The sequence below is a fragment of the Crocuta crocuta genome, unplaced genomic scaffold (genome assembly GCF_008692635.1).
Source record: "Crocuta crocuta isolate KB4526 unplaced genomic scaffold, BGI_CrCroc_1.0 scaffold168, whole genome shotgun sequence".
Lineage (NCBI taxonomy): Eukaryota > Metazoa > Chordata > Mammalia > Carnivora > Hyaenidae > Crocuta > Crocuta crocuta.
This window is the reverse complement of record NW_027532591.1, coordinates 5,968,165-5,977,392: the sequence shown is the minus strand read 5'-3', so window position 1 is coordinate 5,977,392 and position 9,228 is coordinate 5,968,165. Positions and strand designations below refer to the sequence as shown.

General features: G+C 41.1%; 1 pseudogene; it reads right to left on the bottom strand.

Moving 5' to 3' along the window:
* Window positions 1-5,741: 5,741 nt before the first annotated feature.
* On the bottom strand, window positions 5,742-6,137 carry LOC144244462 (small ribosomal subunit protein uS8 pseudogene; annotated as a pseudogene).
* Between the last annotated feature and the right edge of the window lie 3,091 nt (window positions 6,138-9,228).

Genomic DNA, 9,228 nt, shown 5'->3' with positions numbered 1-9,228 from the left:
GCAAAGCCTTAGAAATAGCATGCTATTTTTTCTTTGCAAATTTCAGCCTGTGATTTTCTTGAAGCTAGACTTTACTCCTTGTCTTCTTTGAAGCGGAACCGTGATGCTCTGCCAGGCTTTGCTCCTTCTCCTCCTGAAAACAGAACATTAGAATACATTGTCTCCAAATAGGTCTCAAACTTAAGACTTACTTAGTTGAATCAAATTTGCTAAAAAGATTGCTTATTTCAATGTGCAAGTCCAATGGAAAACTTCCTAACTTTGGAAAGAAGTGCTGTTTGTGAATGAAAAGATAAATCTGTTTTAATGGACTTTTATTTATTCGTGTTTTAAAACATGAATAAGTCACCAGGATTTTCCACAAAGCTAGACAGTTATAAGAGGACAGCTGTGTCCATCACCAGATAATGAGTGGTCAGTTTGCCCCACCTCATTCTCACTGAAGAGGTCATATGAGAACATTAAGAAAAGTCTTTGTATCTTCTGGGCTGCTATAAAAGGATACTGGGATCTGGAGTCAGCCTTACAAATTGGCCTGAAATACTGAAGTCCATCATTCTTATTTCAAAATTTTTAATGTTTTTGAGGTTGCTATTAACTATGATAATAATAATAATTATTGTTATTTTTAGAGCAGAATACCATATTACTCTTTTAGATCTTCTTAATTAAATAATTAGATGGAGCTGGCTTATGTTCTTTGTCAGCAAATACTTAACACGTTTTCACAGGTAGCAAGTAGCTCAGAGTAGGCAAACTAAGGCTGTAGTTGGGGGAGATAGGCAGTGACTATAAACCAACGTCATGTGGTGGTGAATATTCTGAAAAGCAAGTAGATAAAGCAGGTAGATAGTAAATAGCAGGGTGGGGGGCCATTTTAGGTGGGGTGCTCAGGGAAGGCCTTCCTGGTAAAGTGATGTTTGGCTGGAAGCCTGAATGGTGTAAGAGACAGAATATGGGGAGAAAGTCCCAGAAAGCAGGACCCCAGTACCAGAAAATGCTTGATAAGTTCAAGGGATAGCAAAGAGGGCAGAGTGGCTGGGTACAGTGGGTGGAGGGAGGGGGGAGGTGAGGTCAGAGACGTAGGAGGGGACCAATCCGTGTCAGGCCTGGTAGGCTACAAAAAGGACTTCGCTTCTACTCTGAGTCAGAGGCAACCATTGGAAAGTTCTGAGCAAAGGAGTAACTTGGGCCCACTTATGTTTTTTCAAAATTCAATCTGTCCTGTGGAAAGTAGACTGCAGAGAGGGGGTGGCCAGTAAGAATGAAAGCAGGGAGACTACTTAAGAGGCTAGTATGTTGTCTGGTTCTGTTTCCTGACAAATACAGTGATGTGCTGAAAGCCAACTAAAGTTTTTATGGGAGAGCAGTTGCCTAGTAATGAGAGTGAGGAAGGGGCGTAACTTAGTGGCCTGGTAATTGCCGCAACTTTGCTTCCAGAAACCACCATTAAGGATGAGGGATGCCTTGGGCCACCTGGGGGAAGTTCCAAAGTTGAAAACTGCAACTTCCCGATGCTCGGCCTCTCCCTTCCCTTCCATCACCCAGGCCTGTCCAGTTTACTTCCTCAATAAAGCTGCATTTAGCCACTTGGGTCCATCCCTACCGACCCTGGCCACCTGAGTCCAGGCTCCCCAGCACTGCTCTTTGGGACTTGGCCTGATAATTCTGACAGCATCTGCACTTGCCTCTTTCTCAATCCACTTTCCACACAACAGGTAAAATGGTATTTTCAGAACAGATCTGATCATGTCAGGCTCCAGCCTAAAATTCTTCATTAACTTTGGATCCAGCCCTTTCCCTTCCTCAGCCTCATCTGGGGCCTTCCCTCCGCTCACTCACTGGCTTCCATTCACACTGCCCTTCTTTTGCTGCCTGGAAGGGATCTTCGTTCCTCTCATCTCAGGGCTTTTTGCACATGCTCCATCATCTGCTAGAAAGCCCTTCCTCAGCTCTGAGACTAGCGACTTTGTGTGTCCTCCAAGATTCCATTTGAATCATCGCCTCCTCAGAGAAGCCCTTTGTGACCCTTTCGACTTCATCAGGCCCCTGACCCTTCCGCATACTTCACGGCCTCTCATCACATGGGGCAGTTCTCCTTCAGGACCTTCAGATGTTTGTTCGTTGGTAGGATTCATGTATGTGCATGGATTTGTATGATTAGTTGCATACTTTGTGTCCACTACCAGTTGGAAACTCCATGAATCTCTGGCTCTTTAGAACAGCTCCTGGCATGGTAGGTGCTCAGTCAATATTGTTGGATCACGATGGAGGGTACTCTGCATATACCACCTCTGATCTCTCTGAATGAGTTTCTGGAGAGTCTTCACATCCTTTAGTAACTCCTTAGTTCACTCTATTAACTTATGCATCTATCAACCATAATTCACTGAGTGTGCATGGACACCAGGACACCAGCACATAAAAAAATTCCTGCCCCCAAAGAGCTAGGGGCACTCAGAAGGCTTTCAGCTAGGAGAGCAACATGGTGGGATCAGTAATTTAGAAAGACCACTGCAGGGAGGAGGATGGATTGTAGAGGCCGGGCAGGAGGCCCAGATGGGAAGCTGGTCCAGTGATTCAGACTAGAGATGATGAGGGCTGCTGAGGGCCACAGTGTGGAGATGGAGAGAAGGAGCACTTACAGAAAGTACATGGGAGGTAGGAATCATAGGCCTTGGAGTCTAGATGTGGGTGGAGGGAGAGAAGGAGCCTCGGATAACCCCTAGGATCCCAGCTTGGTCGTGTCATGATTCATGTAAGAGAAAACACAGGAGGAGAGGAGAGGGGAGAAACTTGACTTCTCAAGCTGTTTATCAGTTTCTATTTCTAGAGACAGTCTGATTAACCTGTGGCATCATTTAGAAGAGAGTCTACTTGGGGTGCCTGGGTGGCTTAGTCGGTTAAGCGTCCGACTTTCGCTTAGGTCATGATCTCGCGGTTCGTGGGTTTGGGCCCCGCGTCGGGCTCTGTGCTGACTGCCAGCTCAGAGCCTGGAGCCTGTTTCAGAGTCTGTCACTCCCTCTCTCTATGACCCTCCCCTGCTCACACTGTCTCTCTCTCTCCTAGAAATAAATAAAACATTAAAAAAAAAAATTTTTTTTTAAAAATTAAAAAAAAAAAAAAGAGAGCATATTTTTAGGAATAACCAACTTGACCCTTTGTTTTTAATTTACATACAGTAAAATTCACAGTGTACAGATCTATGGGTTTTGATAAATGCATTGAGTTGTGTAAACACTGCCACAATCAAGAGACAGAACAGTTCTATCATGGCCCTTCCTCCCCGAAAGTGTCTCATTTCTTGTAGTCAGATCTTTTCTAATCCTTAATTCCTGGCAATTGTTGATCTGTTCTCTATAATTTAACCTTTTCCAGAATGTTATATCAATGGAATCATATGGTATGTAGTTTTATGAGCCTGACTTTATTTTTTAAGGTTTATTTATTCATTTTGAGACAGAAAGAGAGAAAGAACATGAGTGAGGGAAGGGCAGAGAGAGGGAGAGAGAGAGAATCCCAAGCAAGGCTTCTGTCAGTGCAGAGCCTGACTTGGGGCTCGAACTCATGAACTGTGAGTACAGATCATGACCTGAAGTCAAGGGTCAGATTCAACCTACTGAGCCATCCCAGGCGCCCTGAGTCTGGCTTCTTTTACTCAGCATGATGCATCTGATTCATCCATGTTGTTATGTATGTCACTAATAACTTTATGTTATTGCCGAATAGTGTTTCATTCTGTGCATTTACCCCAGTTTATCCGTTCTGCAGTTGAGAAACATTTGGTTTTCTATCTTTGAGGATTACAAATAATGTTCCTAAAAAAGTCTTCGTGTACAGGTTTTTGTGTAAACCTAGATTTTCATTTCATACTGGGAAGGAGGTTGCTGGCTTGTATGGGTCGTATGGTAAGCATTATGATTAACTTTGTAGGAAAATATCAAACTGTTTTCCAAAGTGGCTGTGCCTTTTTGCATTTCTACCAGCAATTTATGCGAGTTCCACTTGTTTCACATCCTTGCCAGTGGTTGACATTTTTTAATTTTATTTTTAAATTTAAAATTCTAACCATCCTAATGATGCGTAATGGTATTGCAGTGTGTTTATAATTTGCATTCCCTGGTGACAAATGATGATAATGAACATCTTTTTAGGTACTTATTTTGCAAATCTTCTTTGGTGAACAATCTGTTGAGATCTTTTGCCCATTTAAAAACTATGGTGGTTTTCTTTAAAGTTGTAAGAGTTCTTCAGATATTCTGAATACAAGTCATCAGTTGGATATATGATTTGCAAATATTTTTTCCCTATTTGTGGCTTGTCCTTTCATTCTCATAATAGTGGCTTTTGCAGGGCAAAAACTTTAATTTTTTATCAAAGTCCAATTTAACATTTTTTTTCCTTTATGGATTGTGCTTTTGGCATCCTATCTAATTTATCTAATCTGAAGTTCCAAAGATTTTCTTCTCTATTTTATTCTAGAAGTTGCAGCTTTGCATTTTGATCCATTTTGAGTTAATTTTTGCACTGTGCGTGAAGTATAGGCTGAGGTTCATTTTTGTATCTGTATGTGCAGCTGCTCCAGCCCTGTTTGTTGAAAGGGTATCCTTTCTCCACTGAATTGTTACGCACTTTTAACAAAATCTCTTCACCATATGTGGGTTCCATAGAATATGGAATATTCTGTTCCATTAATCTATGTGAATATCCTTTTGCCAATATCACACTGTCTTGATTATTGTAGCTTTATAGTGAGTTTTAAAATCAGGTAGTGAGTCCTCCATCTTTTTCTTTTTCACAGTTGTTTTGGCCATTCTAATTCCTTTGGCTTTCCAAATAAGTTTTCAAACCAGCTTGTTGCTTTCTGTTTAAAAACAAAAACAGGGGCGCCTGGGTGGCTTAGTCGGTTAAGCATCTGACTTTCGCTTAGGTCATGATCTTGCGGTTTGTGGGTTCGGGACCCGCATTGGGCTCTGTGCTGACTGCCAGCTCAGAGCCTGGAGCCTGTTTCAGTCTGTGACTCTCTCTCTCTCTGACCCTCCCCTGCTCATGCTGTCTCTCTCTCGCTCTCTCCTAGAAATAAATAAATAACATTAAAAAAAATTTAAAAACAAAAACAAAACCCCCCCTACTGGGATTTTGATTGAAGTTGTGTTAAATTTATAGGTTAATTTGGGGAGAAATGACATCTTAATAATTAGTCTTCCAAATGACGAATATAATATGCCTCTTTGTTTATTTCAGTCTACTTTGATTTAACCAGAGTTTTGTAGTTTTCAGCATATATATTCTGCACTTGTTAGATTTATATCTAACTATATCTTTAAAAAATGTTTCTTAGTGTTTTTTTGAAGGAGAGAGAGAGAGAGACAGAGCATGAGCCTGTAAGGGGCAGAGAGAGACACACACACACCACAGAATCCAAAGCAGGATCCAGGCTCTGAGCTGTCTTCACAGAGCCCGACGCGGGACTTGAACTCACCAACTGAGATCATGACCTGAGCTGAGGCCAGATGCTCAACCAACTGAGCTACCCAGGCGCCCCCTAACTATATCTTTTTAAGTGCTATTATAAATGATACCTTAAATTTTTCTCCTCTCTTCTCCTCTCCGCTTTTCTCCTCTCCCCAGCCCCTCCCCACCCCTCCCCTCCCCTCCTTTTCTTCCTTCCTTCCTTCCTTCTTTCCTTTTTTCTTTCTTTCTCCATTGAGGCATTTTATTTGCATGTATGTATTCCATCCCTAGGAAAAAAATCCCAGGATTTTTTTTTTCCCTCCAGTGTGTTTTCATCTTGCTTCTTCATGGTCTGTGCTGCCAGCTGAGGTTGTCAGTATGATGAAACCAGATGGGTGACCCAGGAGCAGATTATTCTGCCATTTGTCTTCTTTAAGTTGTATGTCACATCTTGGGCTGATCACTCCACACTTGTTTAACCTGCCTATGAGGTTCACAACAATTTTCTCACCTCTGTGATCATCAGTGATTTCAAATTCGCCAATGTAACCATGCTCCATCATCACCGTTAGAAACTGGACTATGACTTCGGAACATGACTTAATAAGGACCTGGTGTTTGCCTCTCCTGTCAGCATTGTTAATGCTCTTGAGAGCATCTGCCAGGATATTCACGTGACCATTACGATGGCATTGGAAGATGGGGAAAAGAAAATGAGCAAATTTAAAAAAAAAAATTTTTTTTTAATGTTTTATTTCTTTCTAAGAGAGAGAGAGAGAGACAGCGTGAGCAGGGGAGGGTCAGAGAGAGAGGGAGTCACAGACTCTGAAACAGGCTCCAGGCTCTGAGCTGACAGTCAGCACAGAGCCCGACGCGGGGCTCGAACCCACGAACCGCGAGATCATGACCTAAGTGAAAGTCAGACGCTTAACCAACTAAGCCAGCCAGACGCCCCGAGAATGAGCAAATTTTTAAAATTTCTAATGGTTTATTGCTAGTATATATAAATATGATAGATTTTTTTATATTAGCTTTGTATCCTGCAACCTTGATAAAAGTATCATTTATTAGTTCTAGGAGGGGTTTCTTGGGGTAGTTTCCATGGGATTTTATACAGCAATAATTATGTTGCCTGTCAATAGAGATTATTAGTTCTTACTTTCCACCTTGTATGTGTGAATTTTTTTCCCCTTGCCTTACTGCACTTGTTTAGGATGTCCAGTGTGATTGCTGAATAGGAAAAGTGAAAGTAGATTTCTTCATTTGTTCTTAATCTTCGGGAGCAATCATTCAGCTTTTACCACTAAGTATAGTGTAAATATATGATGTTAGCTGTAGGTTTTGTTTTGTTTTTGTAGATGCTCTTTTTCTAGTTCAGAAAGTTCCTTCCTATTCCTAGTTTAAGTTGGTTCTTATCCTCCCTAATCATATTTGAGATTTTATCTAGAACATCTTTATTGGTCCTTTATGACTGTGTTCTGTGTTGGGATTCTTCAGGGGTTTTTCTTTGTTCTAAAAAAGAGCATCTTTGGGACGGCTGGGTGGCTCAGTCCGTTGAGCGTCCAACTCTAGATTTCAGCTCAGGTCATGATCCCAAGGTTATGAGATTGAGCGCTGCATCAGGCTCTGCACAAGCATGGAGCTTACTTGGGATTCTTTCTCTCTTTCCCTCTGCCTCTTTCCCCCATTCATGTGTGCGTGCTCTCCCTCTTTATATATAATAATAATAATAATAATAATGCATCTTCAAGTTAATAAATGAAGTCTAGAAGTTGTGAGAGAAGTATGTTGGGTATTTCATTTATCATCACCATGACCTCATTTTCTGGTGATTTGATCTTTTTCCACCTTCTCATTGAGTCTCCACAGAAGCCCTGGTGGGTCAGGTACTGTCATCTTTATTTGGCAGATGCAGTGTCAAGGAAACATGGATGGTGACTTGGTCAGGTCCCTCAGCTTAATAGCACCAGAGCTATAACCACTAAAGAAGTCATTTTACGGACTGTCCTCAATGAAAGCCCCAAAGTGCAGTGAAGGAAACTCAAGCTTTGTACTCAGGCACACAATCTTTAATTTTAATTAAAGTAAAATTTTTTATTGCAGTAAAATTCATGTAACATAAAATTAACCACGTAAAAGTGAGTAATTCAGTGGCATTTAGTACATTCACAATGTTGTGGAACCATCATTTTTATCTAATTCCAAAATTTTTTCATTAGCCTAAAAGAAAACTTGTAGTTATTAAGCAGATAATCCCCATTAGTACCACCAATCTGCTTTCTGTCTCTATGGATTTACCTATTAAGAATATATCATACAGGGCGCACCTGGGTGGCTCAGTTGTTTAAGTGTCCAACTTCAGCTCAGGTCATGATCTTGTGATCCCTGAGTTCAAGTCCCACATCAGGCTCTGGCTGACAGCTCAGAGCCTGGAGCCTGCTTCCGATTCTGTGTCTCCCTCTCTCTCTGCCCATCCCCCACTCACACTCTGTCTCTCTGTCTCTCAAAAATGAATAAATGTTAAAAAAAAAATAAAAAAGAATAGATCGTATGGTGCACCTGGGTGGCTCAGTCAGTTGAGTGTCCGACTTCGGCTCAGGTTATGATCTCATGGTTCATGAGTTTGAGTCTAGCATTGGACTAGCTGCTGTCAGCACAGAGCCCACCTCAGATCTTCTCTCCCCCTTCCCCTCCCCCACTCGTGGCTGGTCTCTCTCTCAAAAATAAACATTTAAAAAAAAGATATAAGTGGAATCCTAAAATATGTAACCTTTAGTGTCTTCAGGTTCATCCAGGTTGTAGCATGTAACTGTACTTCATTCCTTTTTAAGGCTGAATAGTATTCCAGCGTGTGTGTCTGTGTGTGTGCGTGCGTGTGTGCAGTTAGTTCATTCATCCACTGGTGAATATTTGGACTGTTTCCACAGTAATGTTCTTTTGGATATTTACTTAGGAGTGGAATTGCTGGGTCATATGGTATTTCTATGTTAAACTTTTTGAGGAACCATCAAACTATTTTCCACAGTGGCTGAACCATTTTACATTCCTGTCAGCAATGTATGAAGGTCCAAATTTCTTTACATCCTCACCAACACTTGTTATTTTCTGTTTGTTTGGTTTTTTAAATTATAGCCATCCTAGTGGGTGTGAAATGATACCTCATTGCAGTTTTGATGTGCATTTCCCTCATGACTCAAAAGGTTGAGCATCTTTTCATGTACTTGTTGACCATTTGTACACCTTTGGAGAAATGTCTGTTGAAGTCCTTCGCCCGTGTCTTGACTGGACAAACATGGTTATGTGGGTTATATGAGCTATTCATATATTCTGGATTCCAAACGCTTATCAAATGTACAATTTGCAAATACTTTTTCCCATTCTGTAGGTTGTCTTTTCACTATCTTCATAATGTCCTTTGATTTTTTTTAATTAAAAAATTTTTTTAACGTTTTATTTATTTCTGAGAGAGAGAGAGAGGGAGAGAGACAGTGTGAGCAAGGGAGGGTCAGAGAGAGAGAGACACAGAATCTGAAACAGGCTCCAGGCTGTGAGCTAGCTGTCAGCACAGAGCCCGACGTGGGGCTCAAACCCATGAACCGCAAGATCAAGACCTGAGCCAAAGTTGGACACTCAACCGACTGAGCCACCCAGGTGCCCTTCATAAGGTCCTTTGATGCACAAAAGTTTTTAATTGTGATGAGGTCTTTTTTTTTTCTCTTTCTTTCCTTTTCTTTTTCTTTTTTTTTTTTTTTTTTAATTTTTTTGCTTTTTTTT